General features: G+C 38.3%; 1 protein-coding gene across 13 annotated transcripts in view; it reads right to left on the bottom strand.

The window, feature by feature from the left end:
* The window catches only part of BBX (BBX high mobility group box domain containing), a 260,883-nt gene that overhangs the window by 144,765 nt on the left and 97,445 nt on the right, over nt 1-18,673 (bottom strand). For 3 of the 13 annotated variants that reach the window (XM_087439547.1, XM_014792270.2, XM_087439548.1), the window contains one exon: nt 9,594-9,667. The exons of the other annotated variants lie outside the window; for them this stretch is intronic. The gene's annotated coding sequence lies outside the window, so the exon portion shown is untranslated. The remainder of the gene's footprint in view (nt 1-9,593; nt 9,668-18,673) is intronic. 13 annotated transcript variants of the gene reach the window in all.

The raw sequence follows: 18,673 nt of genomic DNA, 5'->3' as shown, positions 1-18,673 counted from the left end.
TACATGCTCACTTACAGAGCAGCTTCTAGAAGGAACCAACAGATTTTCATAGATGGTACTAAATTATCTTCAAAACAAGCTCAGATATGTTAATTATAGAGAGATATTCAAAACTGACAAATAAAAGTTACTGAAACCAGGGACAAAACACCAAGTTGTTTTGGTTCACGCTCATGGGCATGAAAATTATTAGAGAGTAAATACTTTCACAGAGGTAATACTTTCTGCAGATGTATAAAAATACTTTCTTCTCTTGGATCAATTAATTGTGAAATGCTAAACCACTGACCTAAAATGAAGAAAAATTTTGCTTTTCTTTTCCAGTTTATGAATAAAATAGCAAAGTAAGGTCATGACTGAATTAGCTGTTTAAAATTGTTTTAATTTTTTATGGTTATCAGGTTGAGATAAACAATTTACAAAAATAGCCCTCATACTTTAAAATTCATTAAGAATTCATAATATAGCTTCTTGTCTTGTTAAAATAATAGTCTTTGAAGAAAATTATGTAGATTATAAAAATTTACTATTATGCTTAAATAATTTACTTGTTTGGGGTAATAATTTTGTTAATACTAATAGTATGAAACAATAATATTCCTAAAATAACTATAATCCACTGAATGACAGATGACTTATCTAATACTTTTATATATTTGAGCTTTGATCAGGCTTCAATAAAATTTCAAAATTAATTTGGGAAGTATAATTAAAATCAAACTTCTATCACTTATAGTTGCATAGAAAATATTTTAAGATATCTAACAATATAAAATGTTATTCTTTCCTAACGATTTAAAGCAAGTCCATCCTGTGTTCAATAAAGACTTTGAATATAATAAACATGTGCAATTTGAAGCGGACATTTCCCTTGTGAAGGGAGACAATCTGTTGTTAGTATTGTGGAGTCTGCCCCGACTCCTAGCGACCCTGTGGACAGCAGAGTGGAACCCTGCCTGGTCTTCTTGTGCCATCCTCCCACCTTCTGGCGTTCTATCAGACAATGCTCTGTTGCTATTCACGGGGTTTTCACGGCCAATTTTTTTCGAAGTGGGTGGCCAGGTCGTTCTTCCTAGTCTGTCTTAGTCTGGAAGCTCAGCTGAAACCTGTCCACTGTGGGTGACCCTGCTGGTATTTGAAATCCTGGGGGCATAGCTTTCAGCATCACAGCAACAGGCAGCCGCCACAGTATGACAACTGACAGAAGGGTGGTGGGGTTCCCTGACCGGGAAACAGGGCCCAGGCCGAGGGGGTGAGAATGCTGAATCTTAACCACTAGAACACCCCAGGGCTGGAGATGATAACATGCTTGATATTCGATTTCAAGGAATAGTTAAGCAGCAAAAAATCAAATGCCACTTTTGACCTACTGTCCATTTTGAGAACAAACACATTTTCTTAAGAACCTTGCCATGTGCTGCTGGGTTAGCATTGTACCCTTCAGCACTTTTAATGCTCATAACAACCTTACATGGTCGGTATTCATCCCATTTCACAGAGAAAGCTATGTCACTTTCCCACGTCTCAATCAGAGTAAAACAGCTGAGTTAGATTTAGTCTTGTCTTGGGTCCATCCGACTCCACAGCCCATTTCTGAGATGAAGCTACAGCTCAAAAAAAAGACCAGTGATCCATTTAAGTCTGTCTTCTATAAGGAAACCTTTAAGTTTCTGCCTATCCATCTCAATCTTAGGAAGCAATAGTGAGTATTATGCGGTTGACAATCTAGAGGCAAGAATGTGGATGTTGATAAGTATTAGGAAGTAAAAGTTCTAAAATATTTTTTTCACAGGCACATTATAAACTCAAATGTATAAAATATTTCATTATAATAGAAATAATCGGTAAAAAATTCTACGATTTTGATGATTAAGTAAAAACTCATAAAGAGAGACATAACTGGGACACCTTTACCATCAACAAGATATATTACAATAGCCTTATTAGAAAAATTTATCTTATGTTCTCTAAAAAGTGAAACTCTCAGTGAATAACAAAGGCAACACCCATCATTTTAACAGAACAACTAAACTTTCAAACAGGAAAACTTTATCATCCATTTAAGCGTTCACTTCACCAAATGAACTGAGGGATGAGCTGTGTGCTCCCTCACACGGCAGGACAAAATGATTGCTACAGCAAGAGGTTTGGTACTTAAAAAGGGGATTGACAGTGGCTGCTGATTTCAAACTTTTCTCTGTTGTCTCTTGTATAATATAATACACCTATTTGATGACTTGGTAACTCCAACAATGCTGAAAACAGAGTAGGTATTCAAAAACTATACTGAGGGCATGGCCAGAGTTTCATGTATGTGTCTATCCAGGTGGGGCCTGGATGGATGGAGGGGCATATACTACTCTGCACATGGACACAACCTCACATTTTGTAGGTTTCACATCTCTGTAATCTGGCGATTCCTCATTGTAATTAGTGTGGCATAACTGAAAACGCTTAGGATGGTGTTCACCACATAAATGGCAGCTTTTGATGATTTAAGTCTTGTTCAGAAGCCAGTCCCTCCCCACGCGGCTGGCTCTCTAAGAAGCCCGTGCACTCTAAGTGCCTAGGGTAATGTTTAGTACCTTAAAACATTACCTGAAGTAGAATACTTCTGCCATGGAGAGACACCGGGTAATAAATGGTCTTAGAGTAAATGTTAAGGAACCCTGAAATAATTACATAATGTATCTGTTTTTTAAGAATAGTAATATAACCATGGCAGAGGCAGAACAATTGCAAATTAAACTTAGCAGGTTATAAAAGTCAACATAAAACCAAAACACAATATGCTTACCTACCATCTTCATAGATATCCTATTCACAGGAATATTCTAAAAATACCCACCCCCAAAATAAAACACCTAAAAGTGGACTTTAGTCAACGTTTCTGGCACCTATTAACTGAATCCAGGCACCATATAGCATCTCTTTAAGCCCAGCCTAAGCCAATGTGCCTACCTTAAATCTCACAACCTTCCCAGGCGCCCCACTCATAGGGCCGCTGACGGCGCGTCAGAGAAGCACTTGGCAGAAGGCTTACAAGTCTTAACAAACCCTCGTTGACTCAGTGTACACTACAAATGAGCCAACAGGTACCCAGAAATTTTTTGCTGCTCACTCTAAGTTCTTAAGCCTGCTAACATTTATTGATTGTAGGACTAACTGTAAACTTAAAGGCACAGAGAGACTTCTATTTCTGAAGAACACTCCTCTCCCTGAACTCAGTCTGGGAAAAATAATTATCTTCAGGTAGACCAGGGGATGCTTAACAACAAGTTCGAGGGAATACAGGATTAATGCAATAGAAACTCCTGGAATACTCATTCACCAAATGTGTACCGAGCAGCTTCCAAGCACCAGATACAGTGTCTAGGTTTTGGGGATAGAGCCACAAACAAAACAGACTCTCTAGTGTAAACTTCAGTCCCTCAGCTTATTGAGGAGGTTATATGAAAAAACAACATGCACACACTCATAGATACACACGTATGTACAGAATATCCAGTAAATGCAATATACATTTTACACTAAAATGCATGGAAATTCTAAGAGAAATGTTATGAGAAATTTTGCCCCATTAGATCCGTTTATTTTCCTGCGGAAACACTTTTCTATAATAGAGATCAGAAGGAATACAGACTCCAGTATAAAATTACTGGGGGGTGGGACAAATAGGTGAACTATTGTTTTTTTTCTTTTTCCTTTTAGTTTAAATAAATCGAAAAATTTATTTAAAAAATAATTTGTCCACCACCTTTCAGAGTAGTATTGATGCATGAGATGAAGTCATGCCTGACTTTATTTACGCTGTCCTTAACTAGCAGATTTCACAATCAGTAGATGGATCCTACTGTTGAGAAGAAATACTGTGCTAAAATTTATTATATATAAGGCTTTTGAGTTTGAGTAATTCTGTAAAGAGCTTTACGGGGAAACAAATCAAACATCGACGGAAGAGTTAAAATACCTTTCAATAGTTAAACTGACGTCCACAAAATGAGATGACTGCTCTATAGCTTAGCCTTCAGTCTATAAACACGCAAGAGGAAATGATAAATTCTACAACTCAATTTAAAATTATTTTTAGACAAAAGTAAGTTTCAAAGGTTTATTTCCTTTGATTATATTTTCTCTTTTAGATAGACATCAAATCACTAGAAATTGAAATTATTCTAGGGACAGAGAATACACACATAAAAAAATTGTTCAAAGATAAAACTAAGAGTTAACTGAGTCTATATCAATGTCCAACAAGTATATGCACTGTTTACCCATCACTAATCCCAAATATCCATCAACTAACTACCCAATAGAAAAAGTATACTACTGTACAGCAGAAAGAAGTACTATACAGACATTCACGGAATTCCATTTAGACTATTACTGGAGAAATCCAAACAACGTACCAAACTTGAGAGCTGATATGAGAGGAAAGAAGGGAAAAAGGGATAAAACAGAGGGAGGGAAGGAGGCAGGACAAATAACAGGTCGATATTACAGATTTAAGACTCTGGGACTTCTGTTGGCGTTATTTCAAATACACAATCTCTTCTTTCTGTTTACCAAAATCTTAAGTATATGTCATTTCCCTGTTTGAATTCATGATTGATTCACAAAGTAAAAGAATACTGCCTTGAAAAATGTGAATTGGCTTGACAGATTAGAGTACGCAGAAACAGATATAATCCAAAAAAGTAATTGTCATATTCCTCAACCTAATTTTCAAATACATTCTATTCCTAGAACCAACGAATACCCATGGAAATAAATTGTTACAAATTCTGCCATTATACAAATCACTCTGATTTTCAAGTTTTTAGACTTGATTCCTTCACTTGTAAGAAACTCATTTTCATGCATAGTGACTTCAAAGTGGAATTCAGTAATTTCAAATGTCTCCCACATCAAAGATCCAGAGATATTTTTAGAATCTTAGATGACTATAATAAACAAGATTTTCTTGTTTATAGATTCATAGAAAGTATTTTTTTTTTTAACTTTCACTTCACTCTTTCGTACAAAAAAACAATTACCTCTGTTATGGACTGAATTGGTAGCCCTCAAATTCATAGGATGAAGCTCCAAACCCCAATGTGACTGACTGTATTTGGAGAGAGGCCCTGAGGGTTAAGTAAGGTCATAAGGGGCTATTATCTGATGGAACTGGTGTCCTTATAAGAAGAGGAAGAGACATCAGAGCTCACTCCCCGCCCCACGCACCGGGCGGGGGGAGGGGGGGGTGTACGTGAGGACACAGCAGAAAGCAGATGTCTACAAACCAGGAAGAGAGACCTAACCAGAAACAGAATTTGCCAACACTTTGATCATGGATTTTAGCTTCCAGAACTGTGAAAAAATAAATATCTGTTGTTTAAGCCACCCAGTCTGTGGTATTCTGTTATGGCAGCCCAAGCAGACTGCATAATCTCTAAAAACGAAGAGTTTATATTTTTGAAGTATTTTACTCTACTGATAATCCTGCTGAATGAGTAAATGACAGTTACAAAGATGATCCATTTATAAAGAGAAGAGCTTGGAATGATTTGAAAAATAATTCACTCAAAAAAATCACTTTCATATACATGTGTTATGCTAAATTAAACAAATGAAATTTTACCAATTACTTCACTTTAGAAATAGCATACAGCTTTGAACCATAAGAGAGATCGCCATGTTGTGCCTGATTCTGAGACTACGAGGGGACAACGGCCATAGAGAGGTCCTCAATGGAGTCTACATAATAATCCTCATTGGAAAATAGCAACATAAAAATCTTGAAATTGAAATGCTGATTCTTTTGAAACCAAACAGTATTTGAAAAACAAAGAAAATTCCAGTGGCACTATCTCTTGTTCTCGTACCTTGCCTCAAGATTATATAAAATTTGACTTCTTTGATGCTGACTTCATTAATATTCAGAGCAAAGGCCACGTATCCACATTTGGCAGTCACTCTGTCCTTAGGACTTCTACATTCTCAATGTCAAGAAGTAAATTATTAGATCAGAGGGCGGCTAATACTTCTACAGGATTCACCCTTTCTCTCAGTGATAAGGATGAAGCCTCTTTCAATTTTCAGTAGAACTGTAGAAGAATACATAGGTTCTTATGCATTCAGATTAATTTTTTAAAACTCTTGGAGGTAGGTGTGTGCGTGTTTATCTATAAATATGTGATATCTATAAATATCTACATTTTAGACATCCATACACTGTCAGGTGTCTATTAACAGTATTTTACAGTGCATTCAAGATTCCTGAACTTTGATCACATTTTTCTTTTTTTAAAAACTACCATTTTTTGAGTGCTTCTCATGTACCAGGCATTGTATCAGGCACTTGACATAATTACCTCATTTAATTATCACAGTCTCACAAGATAGAGGTCATTATTCCATATTAAGAGGAGAAAAAGTTTCAGAGAGGTTAAATAATTGCCCAAACCCTTTCAATTAAGAAGCACCACAACTAGGATTTATGCCTAAGTTTCTCTGAATCCACAGATGTCTAAGAATGTTCCTTTCCCCCAGTCTTGAGGAACTATAAACTATCAAACTAAGCACTGTTTACATACTCTTAGATTTCTAAATCATCTTAATCCACACAGGTCTGGTAGCAATGTTTTATTACAGGTCTGGTAGCAATGTTTTATAATACCTGTGGGGTTATTCAAACCAATATTGGCTGAGGAGTTCCATGTGCCTAGTGATTTTCTAGAAGGCTTAGGAGACAATAATGCCATGTCACTGTATAGGGAATATGACCTCAGGTGGGGTACATTAGAAAACTCCTGGGATACAACTGTTAACCTCCCTACAGCATCTGCATTCTTTCGCTCTAGAATGATTCTTAAAATTAATCTTAAGTAGAGGCATTTGCCTACCATTACATAGTAAAATTATTATGCTACCACCAGAAAAAGCCAAGTTCCCATTTTCGCATTCCCTTCCTATATCAAATTAAATATTTGTCAAAGTTCTGTAACCTATTATACACAGGTAAGAAATTATTATGAATATCATTATTTCCCTTCTCTAACTCTGTATGCAAACTGCAGAGGGTCCAATCTGCAATGATTTTCATTCATTTTAAAACTACTTATAAAATAATCATGTAAGGCTATTATATATACCAGAAACCCTTACACCATCATAGGAAAAGTTCTAATGTTTGAAACATCCAGAAACTCTTGAATTGTATCAATTCCTCATTCCTTAAAACCTGTCACAGATAGGGTATCATAGCTCACTGTGTTCCATGTAACAACAACCAAAGGGTTCACAGTCAAATAATTTCACATGTTAAACAGATTCATTTACTACAGGACTTCTCAGAAACTTAGCATACTAGACGCACTCTGTCTCTCTAGAAGAGCCATGGATAGGACTAGGCCGATATTAGAGTTAAAACAAGCACCATGCCTCCCTATCATCTTTCCCCTACCCCACCCCCCACCCCCGTCCTCTTAAAAGGCCACGCCCACTCCATGACTGGCCATGTGACATGTTTTTTGGCTAAAGACATACTCGAGGTAGTGACATGTGCCACACTTCCAAGCAGCAGTTTAAGAGCCATGGCTCCACCATCATTCCTTTCTCCTTCTGTCACAGCCTTGTACATCCAGAAAGGTTGCTCCTTCAGCTGTGGTCCAGGAACTAAGCGCACATGGAGCACAGTGGCAGCAGACTCATCAGGAACATGAACGTGAGTGAGAAATAAACTTTTACTGCTATAAACCACTAAGATTTGGGGACTCCCTGGATAATGAAACATAACTTTGCCTAAGCCGAGTGACAGAGCATGTTTTCTGGATTTATTGGACCCTGGCATCCTTTTGCCACGTAACACCTTCCAGGATTTGTTTCCTAAATTACTCCTGGTTTTGTATGGCATCTCTTCTATTTCTCAGTTAACACTATATTTAAGATGAACATACATGTAAGCTAGAAGGACACAGTGTTAGTCATCTTCAATAAGCTGCTTAAATTTTATCAGCAATTTGAATTGGTCAATTTCTGCTTATAGTCAATAAAAATATTTTATTGAAATAATCTGATTAACATTCAGAAATCACAGATCAGATGGCTACTTAAGTCAGGACTGCCATACTAATGCTGATTAACAATTTAGTTTCCTGAACAGGTCAGATTAAGTGTCCTGCTTTACTTTCTATATATGTATTCATATTTAGCAAATTCAGCAAATAAAATACTGCTACGAATTTAATTTTCTTCAAACCTCACTATGCTCAACTCCCTTTTGGATTAACTATTGAGAACACATTTGAAAGTTCAGTATCGATATTCAAATATTCTATAGTCTATTCTGGGGACCCAGAGAAACCACCATCAATACCAGTATGCTAACTGGTATTCTTACATCCAGAGTCTGTATTCCTAACTTAATTGTGCCTTAACAGCACAGAGAGGAGAGAAAATGATAACTAAATCCCAATCTTCTCATTGATATTAAGATTTTGTTGGTGTTTAAATGTCTGCATAAACACACATTCAAGCTAAATTGCATACCTTGTTACTATGGGTACAATCCTAGACAAGGACACCTAGAAGAATGGTTCAGAGGCCTTACAGTCACACTTGCATCATAAAAGCAACATTCAGTCATATACTCACTAAAACAAGAAGGTAGACACAAATATTCTAGATAGATTTAATAAGCTAATAAAAATACTTAAAAACAGAAAAGATTTAATATTAATTTTCAATTAACCAGAAAATCAAAGAACAAGTTCATGTCCTAAAAAGTGCACCTAAACAATATTTACTGTATTTGTTCATTTTAATTTACATCACATTCCTCGGTCTTATAAATCATCAGTTCACACATTTTATTCCCAGATTGAGAAAACTCGAATGTAAGGAATCATTATTAAAATCAATCTTAAAATATAGCCATATTTTAAAACCATTAAAAAATTTTTTTCCTTAGAAACAGGTTTGAAATAACTTCCTTACAGGACGACAGAGTTATAGTATCTGTGAGTTTCAGAGTCTGATATAATTTGTCACGTATATATTTTACAATCTCACCTTTTTCTTCATTGTGTGGTTTTCATATTCAAAATAGTTTCATGATGCTGCTATACATGCCTCTATTATTTTTAAGAGGTAAAAAACAAAACAAAAGGCTCCATAATGCTTTGATACGCACTCACTTTTCAATTGAAGCCAAAAGCAATACAAAAAATAGCTTTTGGGGCAGAGACTAATTTAACACTTATTTAGGTATGTAACCTCTAGATACTTTCAGGACTTGAATAAATTGACTTTTCACCAATAGTATATTACTATGGAGAAGCAAATCAGAAATTCTGAAATAGTTAATTATTAAAAATTCATGATTTTAAAGGAAAACATAACTTACTTGATGATGGAAATTAAAATGTCACTTAAAAAAAAAAAAATAAAATTCACAAGAAAAAAATAAACACTTATCACAATTCCCTGATCAACACGGAAGGCGAATCCAGCAAATGGGAAAAGGCTGAGAACGGTTCTGATAGCACATGGTCCTTGACCGCCTCACTGCGGCCAGGTCAGCAAGTCAGATGCACGCACAGTGCTGCTCTTACCGCTCAAGTCAAGACTTCCCATTGTGATTTCAATGCAACATCAGAACTTCCAGCTTCTGTGGTGCAGCAGGAGTCTGTGAAAGACCCAGAGCAAAGTGGTTAAAACGGGGAGCCACGAAGGCCTTTCAGACAAAGTTGACACTCATTGTCGTTTAGCAAAATAATCAGCCCCCTAAAATGAATTAACAGCCAGACACTCCAAATCAGGCAAATCATTAAAAACCCCTATGCTAACATCATTTACAGCAAGTGGCCTAAAGTGTTTATTGTCAACTTTAACAAAAAAACACTAAAATTATTCATTCAAAGGGAATTCTGAGATTAAAGTTACAGAGCAAAGAATTAATTATAGGCAATCATTTCTCAGGTTTTTGGCTAAAATCAAGTGTGGAATTACAGTCAAATCCCCTGGAAAAACATAACGTTAAATTGACATCCTGGCTAAATTCAAGTTAAATGACTGGCCCAACCCAACCAGATGGGCTGTGGTTCAGATATTAATATCTTATAATTTATCCTTCATATATTTTAAAGATGAGTGAAGTAAGAGTTTTTTTTAAAAAGATGGGGGTTGGGGGAGACACACACAAATAGAGAAAAACTGTTACCAAAAAATTACTTTCCGGCTACAAGTGGTGAAGTAAATATAGGAAAGAGGATCTAAATCAGCAAAAGGGTGTCCACACAAATGAAATGAAACATTTTACATTAATAACACTGCAAATACAGACATGCACTTAAATTGTACCATTTTTAAGAATTAAATTATTTCATTTTCTATGTGAGAGACATTCATTTAGTTTCTGGGGTGCTTTAGTGGTAACACGAATTCACACTCAACTAAGACAGACAATTTCCTGCCCCCTGCAGATCATGACAAGAGATGTCTGTACGATCAGCAGGCTATAACACACTCTGGAAATCGGGTATCACTCACGGGCTTACAGCTTTATCAATAGGATTAGTCATTTTACAGCTTGGCTGAAGTTTTTTCCCTAATCAGTCACTGCGATATGGAAGAACCGGCTCTCACACATTAAGTATCAAACGTGTGAGGATTCATGTGAGTAATCCTATCTAGACTCAGATGATTCAGTTGTCACCCAGCGCTGCTGAAGAAAACAAGAGCTGGAAAGAATGAATAAAATATTAAATGGTCTCATGTGGCTTCACACAAGATACTACTCATTCACCCATAGTTTTTAAAACAAGGGTATGGATGAAAGAATAAATCCAGATCTTTGCAGCAAACTACAAAGGAAACATACGAATACTTTCAAGTCAAATGACTATGTTTTTACTAAGGAAGTGTACAATGCCAAAAACTGATTAAATAATGGTGTAAAAGTCTATTCTATTATTTTTTTAGGAAGATTAGCCCTGAGCTAACATCTTTTGCCAATCCTCCTCTTTTTGCTGAGGAAGACTGGCCCTGGGCTAACATCCGTGCCCATCTTCCTCTACCTTTACGGAATGCTGCCACAGCGTGGCTTGATAAGGGGTGCGTAGGTCCCCACCCAGGATTGGAACTTGCAAGCCCTGGGCCACCGAGGCGGAGCCTGCGAACTTAACCACTACAACACCAGGCCGGCCCCTTAAAGTCTATTCTTCATGATCATAAAATAGGCAACTAACATTATTAAAAATGCCGTTTCAAGAAAATCACATACACTATCTCATATATTTATTTGCATACTTTGTCTTCACATAAATCCATAAAAGCCAGTATGAAGAAGAACCATTAAAATAAATATTGTAAAATAAATGAGTAAAAATCATGAAGTAAATAAATAATTATAAATAACTGTCAGGTAAATAAATTGGTATAAACTTAAAAAATAAATATAATTTGTACTGCCAAAATGGGAAGAGGAAGGTCCACCATTATTTATTTATTCATTCATTCATTCATTCATTTAGTGAGGAAGATCAGCCCTGAGCTAATATCTGCCAATCCTCCTCTTTTGCCCGAGGAAGATTGGCCCTGAGCTAACATCCACGCCCATCTTCCTCCACTTTATATGAGACGCCGCCACAGCATGGCCTGACAAGCGGTGCGTCGGTGCACACCCGGGATCTGAACCCCAGGCCGCCAGCAGCGGAGCGCGCGCTTAACCGCTACGCCAACAGGCGGGACCCACACCATTAATTTTTTTTTTTTTTTAAATTTGGAAGATTGTAAATTTAATATTATTTGATATTTAAGTATGATTTGTTTTATTGAGGTAAAATTCACATAACGTAGAATTCACCATGTTAATCAAAGTGTATAATTCAGTGCCATTTAGTACATTCACAGAGTTGTGAGCCATCGCCTCTATTTCTTTTTTTTTTTGTGAGGAAGATCGGCCCTGCGCTAACATCCATGATAATCCTCCTCTTTTTGCTGAGGAAGACTGGCTCTGAGCTAACATCTATTGCCAATCTTCCTCCTTTTTTTCCCCCAAAGCCCCAGTAGGTAGTTGTATGTCATAGTTGCACGTCCTGCTAGTTGCTGTATGTGGCACGTGGCCTCAGCATGGCCGGAGAAGCGATGCGTTGGTGCGCGCCCGGGATCCGAACCCGGGCCGCCAGTAGCGGAGCACGTGCACTTAACTGCTAAGCCACAGTGCTGGCCCCATTGCCTCTATTTCTGAAATATCTTCATCACCCAGAAGTAAGCACTGCACCCACTAGGCAGTCACTCCTCATGCCTCCCCTCTGCCAGCCCCTAGCATCCACTAATCTGCTTTCTGTCTCCATCCACACCATTAATTTTTAACAGTGTGGGTTTAATCCTTATTTTGGTTTAAAGATTTATTTACTTTTTATTTTAAGAATTGAGCACATGGTATCAGAGACCTAAAATATGCTAATATATCCTATATAGAGAACTTCTTCTAAGAGCTCAAGAATAAACTCTCACGAATCTTCAGGTAGCCTTATAGATTTGTTTCTATAATCGGATATATACCAAAAATAACTCCACCTTATTTTGATTACTGTTCATTAATCTATCACCTGTGATGCAACCACAGATAAAGTGAGGAGGGAGGGGAAGGAGGCTGGCTCTGCTGTGGCCAGTAGGGTTTTAAAACTCTTAGGATCACAAAGATATTGTGTTGGACTTAACTGACTAACACAGAGGCCAGGGACTCAGCCACCGAGCAGAGGGGCATTTCAGGGCTGAGCACCTGCCTGAGACAGACTCCCTTGGAGCTCTCTGACGGGGAACTCAGCGACTCCAGATACATCAGCAAAGCAGTTTTAGCTTAAGCCATTCTGCATTTAAGTTACAAGTACCTCACCAGGTGTTCTAATGTGATGGAAATGGGTGGCTGTGTGAGGTGTCAGAAGGACAGGTGGCCAGCAGGGGGAGATGTCTCAACTGTGAACACAGCCTGCAGAATGGCGCCTTGAATGTGCCCTTGGGCCAAAGCCAGGGCAGATTCATCTGAGCCGCCCCACGCCTGTCTGTGTCTGGGTCCCACTTTAGCTTCCTCTCAGCCCTCCTCTCACCACACAGGGCCTTGGAGTCCTGGCTGCCCCAATTCAGCTCCCTGCTGCATTAAGAACCTGTTCCCTTTCCCTTTTCTCACCTCTGCTTCCCACCTATGACACTGCCTCCCTCCCACGGGAGGCACACCTAGCCAGGACTGATCTGACAGCTCAGGACTCTCTCTGAGAAGCTTCATCACAGCCGGTGGGAGAGCTATCTATTAAATATCTATTATTTATCTCTTACCACAAATAGGGCATCTGACTTGGCGTCTGAAAAACCTATCTTAAAGATCTGGCCTAAGCAACCACTGAAGTATCCCCAAGCTACTGGCTTTCTGGAACAGCTTACACACTGCCCCTTGGGGTGCTATGTTTTGAAAAGCTTATTACACTAAAAAAGGTGAGATGCCACGTCTTACAATGAGGCAGACTCCCAATTAGTGTTAATGCCCAGTATAACATTCAAAGGCACATCATGGCAAAATCCCCTTCTATGGCAACACTGTGTGTTTTGCACCCTGATGTCACTACCACCTCGTCAGTGCAGAAGGGACGCCAAGGCAACCATGTTGCCCACTTACGTGGAAGAATATTTAATCCCCATGAATGACTGCTTTTCTGATGTTTTCATCAATTCTCTGGGTAATAGATTAAGCTTTAACTAACTCATTTTCATACACAACCCTAATTCAATCAAGCTCAATAAAAGTCATTCTGGACTGCAATTATTTGCTAAGGAACAATTACATTCAAATGAAAAAAAAAATTGCTGGGCATGATACAATGCATGGTACAGATGCCTCTCCATTTATGGAGCCAGAAACAACAACAAAAATAGCCAAACTGCTAGGAAAGGTATTAGACCTTTTCCTCATCCTCCTGAAAATAGACTACTCATGCTTCCACACCTAAAGAAAACAAAAAGGAGAACCCAAGAAAGTAAATTTTAAAATGATTATTTTCAATTATGTTTATGCTTTGAAAGAGGCTGCATTTCTAATCTACGAGTCAGCATGACCTCTGAGAGCCAAAACAAGTCCAAGACACAAATAACAGTCTTAATATCTACTCTTTCACTAAATCTTCCACTGGCTTCCTCCCTTTTCCCAGCAATGTGTATTCCAGTCTCCACTTTACAATGCGGGTTTCCTTAAAAGATTTTTCCTATCTTAAAACTACTACTTTACATAAATACAATTCTTATATTTTCAACTCACTTTTTTACATACTACATGTTTACAAATAAAACTGAAATGTTATTTATAAATAAACTTAAATACAAACTCCAAGCTCTTACTTTTATGTAACGTATCATATGTGTCGTGAAAAAAAATTCTCATTGATTTAATTAAAGCCTTCCCTGTCCTGTGTGTGCATAAGTTCCCCCACCCACTCTACTATACTCTATATTCCTTTAATCTCCTGAATAGTAGCATCAGGCACATTATACAATAACATAGTACTGAAAAGGCATGCGAGCTTTCGTGCAATTTTGGCCAATGAATTCCAAGCCTCAGGTCTCTGTGGTCCACCATAGGCCAAAGGATGCTTTTCCTAGAAATGATGAGCTGACAGACCTCCAGTTAAATCATCTGCTGAAATAAAATATCTTCATATAGAAAAAGTTAACTACAGGGAGATATATTTTTGTATATATATATGCTTTTTAACAAAAGTGTTGTGTTTATTCCTACTTTATATTGTCATACTTTTGTCATAAAGTATTTTTCATACTTTATACACTGTCAGTGACAACATAAAGTAGGAATAAAGACAACACTTTTGTTAAAATCACCCACCTGCCTGTCTTTATAGTTGAAGCTTAAACCACAGCTATTTCACAGGCATTGTTGGCCAGGCACCAATCTTTAACAGAAATTACAAGTGTCAGCTATATTGAGAATGGAAACCTCTTAAAAGAAAATGCAAATCTGAAGCACCTCTTCGTCACCTTCCCACACCCACCCCTGCATTTTCTTATGACCCTGAGCCTTCCAGTTAAGAAAGCTTAAACATAGTAATAAAAGCAAAACAAGTCTTAAGAGTCCCCAGATACTAAAAGTCAACCAAAGTAACCACTCAGTCATCACAGATTTGTCCAGCTGTTTGGACTTCCCAGTAACGTGTCAGAAAACACTAGCAGGCAGAGATAGAAAACTCTAGCACTCATTGTTTGACACGAACCTCAATAAGCAAGACGAAAGATTTGGAAATCCTTTCCCCTTCAATACTAAATATTGACCAATTATAAAATTATGCTTTAAAAACTACTTATCACCTGTCTATATGCCAACAGTAGTACAGAGATCCAAATGATGTAAGCTTTCACAGTTTGAGAAATTATTAAGGACCTACTATGTATTAATACTGCAAAAGGTATTATAAGAGTTGCTGTTTTCTGAAAGCTGATGATCTTGTTGGGTAATCGCATACACACACACACGTTGCATAATAACAGAGAAAAATGCATAATGTGAAAATGATAAGCAAAGAATTCAAAAAAAGTTAGAATGCCCAAGGGACTCTTCATGCAGGAGACGAATAAAGCTGGAACCTGAAGCACAGGTGATACAGAGAGAGAGGATGGAGGAGGGTGTTACACACAGGACGAGCTGAAGTTCAATACTGGACGAAGCGTGCTGGAAGGGACAGGAGCCAGATCTGGTTAAAGTGAAGAGTTCCCACCAGAAAGTGCAACATAAAATGTGGGCAAATGAGAAAGTAACACAATTTGCTTTTCTTTTTCCCTCCACAGTCTCATAGACAGCAGAGTACAATTAGCAGCATGGTGTTCTGCAAAGCTTTACAGACCTTAGGGCCAAACCCCCTGTCCACCATTTACAACGCTGCAATTTTGGGCCAAGTGAGACTCTCTGAGCCTCCATTCCTCATCTGCAAAATTGAGATCACCACCACTACACCTCTGAAGGCTGCCTTAAATTATTAGCAGATATTATAAATATAAAGGGCTTGGCATTCAGTAAGTGCTCAACAGATGTTAGTAATCTCACTAGAGTTAAAACTAAGTGGTAGAAAAGCATTTAATAAAGTTACATCATAAACACACTGAAGTTTGCTTGAACATTCTCAGCAATCTGAATGGTAAGTGTATTGCTCATTTTTCAAATGGTGTTTCACTGTAGGTTTTGTTTTCATTTTGGTGGTTTTAACATATGTTTAATTCTGATAGTCTGAGCAACCGCTTTTTACTCCTACCAATTTTGAGGTACATTAGCTGATTTGATAATATGGCTATTTTATTATAATGCTCACTTGCCATAGGACTGTTGTTTCAGGGACCATGGTGGGACCAGCAGTTTCTGCAGTTTCCATAAGCAGGGGTGGAAAACGAGTAGGCATTAGTCCAGTCAGATGGCTTGGCAGGGAGGCCCTGAATGCCTCTTTTATACTCATGTGAACTATATAAACGTGCCTTTGACCTTCTCAGGCAGGGGAAATTGCACATTTAAGGCAGAAGGAGTTTCACTTCCAGGAAGGGCATAACTCTCCTCAAGAACACTGACGGGGACCCCAGGTACTTTGGGAAGATTCATTAGCTCTATCCAGCCACTGAGCACCAAGCTGGATAATCCCAGCCCTGTGGGATGTCCTGCCTATGTGTTCTGTGGGTTAGCCCGAGTAAACCCTGGCCTGCACACTTCAGGAATCAGCCTGAGCCTTCGGGGAGGGGTTCTGAGAATGAAACCCACTGGAGGAACCTCAGGACCACCCTGCCCTTTGTGGTAAGAAAGGGTTCCTTTAGCTGCTTTCACATCGGCAATAATTCACAATATACAGAAAAATCACACTCTTAAACAGTTTAGTCCAAAGTCATTTGATAAAAAAAGGAAGTCAGTCATTAACAATTTACATAATTTTCAATGGAAAATATTCTGCTCTGAGAAGTAAAGGACACTAGTCTTTCCTTTTTTTCCTTTATTAATAATTAAATTGCACAAAGACAATTCAAAGAAATATAAACATAAATATAAAATCTTATGTTATTAAAAAGCACATTTCCATTAACATCTTTATCGTGTTATCAAAAAATTAAAAAACAAAAACCTGCACTATCCAGAAAGAGTCCTTGGCCCTTTCAGGTGTGCCTAATATATATCCAGCAAATAGCTTAACAACAGAAAGGCTCTTGCTCCAGAGATGGTAATTGCAAGAATATTCCTGATATGCAGACACAAACGAGTCTGCTCAAAAGTGATCCATGGTAGGTGTCAACATGCTCCCCTTCGAAGTTATTTATTCACAAAGCAGAAAGTCCTGGACAAATAATACTATACAGTAATTAGCTATTTTAAATCAGAAAGATCCAGGAAACTCCTTAGAGGGAAATAGGAAAGTCCAGTCAGAGCATTTCCATAGCTGAAACCAAGACAGACCCAAAAAGGTTAAATGATGGGACAAACGGCATTCAGCTGCTTTGTGACTGAGCAGGGACCATACCCCAGGTCTCCATAGTGCTTCTCCTATTCCTCCACTGCTGCCCTATAGGATTTGTGTCACTCCCTACTAGACATTCCATTAAATCACAGAATCACAGAATGCTGGAGGCAGAAGAGAGTGAGAGGCCACTCAGGTCAACCCCTTCGACCACACAGCAAGCTGGAGGCAGAGCGAGGCTGGAACCAGGACTCCTGCCACGGGTCAGCACATCTGCCCCCACAACACACTGCTCTTTCGGACTACCATCAATCAGACGACTTGCATGCAGTTCGCCATCCACAGACCAGCAGGAGGCTCCACACCAGGCTGCATTAGGTCCCTGCTCTTGGGCTTAGCAGCCAAGTTTAGCTGGAAAAGCATCACAGAACAGGGGGCTCACTTTTCCCTCTCAGGGTTAAGCCAGAGAATGCTTCTTGGCTCTAGAACACTTTCCCCTTTGTAAACTGAAGGCAGAGAAAGACACCTTTTAGTTGTAGAAGTGGGCATGCCAAATATTTCTTTGTGTTTCTAAATATTCTTATAAATACCTGCAAGTAAAAAGTTAACGTTGGTAGGGGAAGGGAGTTAACGTGAGTAGGGGAAGGGAGTAAATGGAAATTGTACTTTCCACTCAATTTTGCTGTGAACCTAAAAAATAAAGTTTATTAATTTAAAAAACAGCCAATGTCAAGCTTCATTCTAGCAATATTAACATTTATACTGACTAGAGAATAAGAAGCCATTGCCAGTTGAGAACATATTAACAGTAATTCTCCCTTAAATGCTCACTCCCACCAGAAACACCTAGTACCAATTAAAATTATGTCCTCCATTAAAACTAAGCACATGCCCTACAACCACCACCTCTGTCAGTACAAATGCTCCACTGGCCACTAATCCTCCACAAATGACCTCTGCATTAGTTGCCACCGCTTCTACAGCAGTCAATATTCAAAGTAATATAAAATACTTGGTTCAAATTAAGCCAATTCAAAAAATCAAAGGAAATATTCTACAAGTATCCCATCGGCAGACACAAGGTTTATCCTTTGTCACTAATTCCAGAATAGTGACCCTCAGAGCTCAGTGTGACAGCACCCCAGGAACCACCAATTACATGGAATACAAGGAGAACGGGGAAAGGCGTACCCTGGAACAGCTCT

Source organism: Ceratotherium simum, chromosome 15, assembly GCF_057802395.1.
Source record: "Ceratotherium simum simum isolate JZ-2026a chromosome 15, ASM5780239v1, whole genome shotgun sequence".
Taxonomy (NCBI): Eukaryota; Metazoa; Chordata; class Mammalia; order Perissodactyla; family Rhinocerotidae; genus Ceratotherium; species Ceratotherium simum.
Note: the sequence above shows the minus strand (reverse complement) of the source record. Positions and strands in the feature narration are given on the sequence as shown.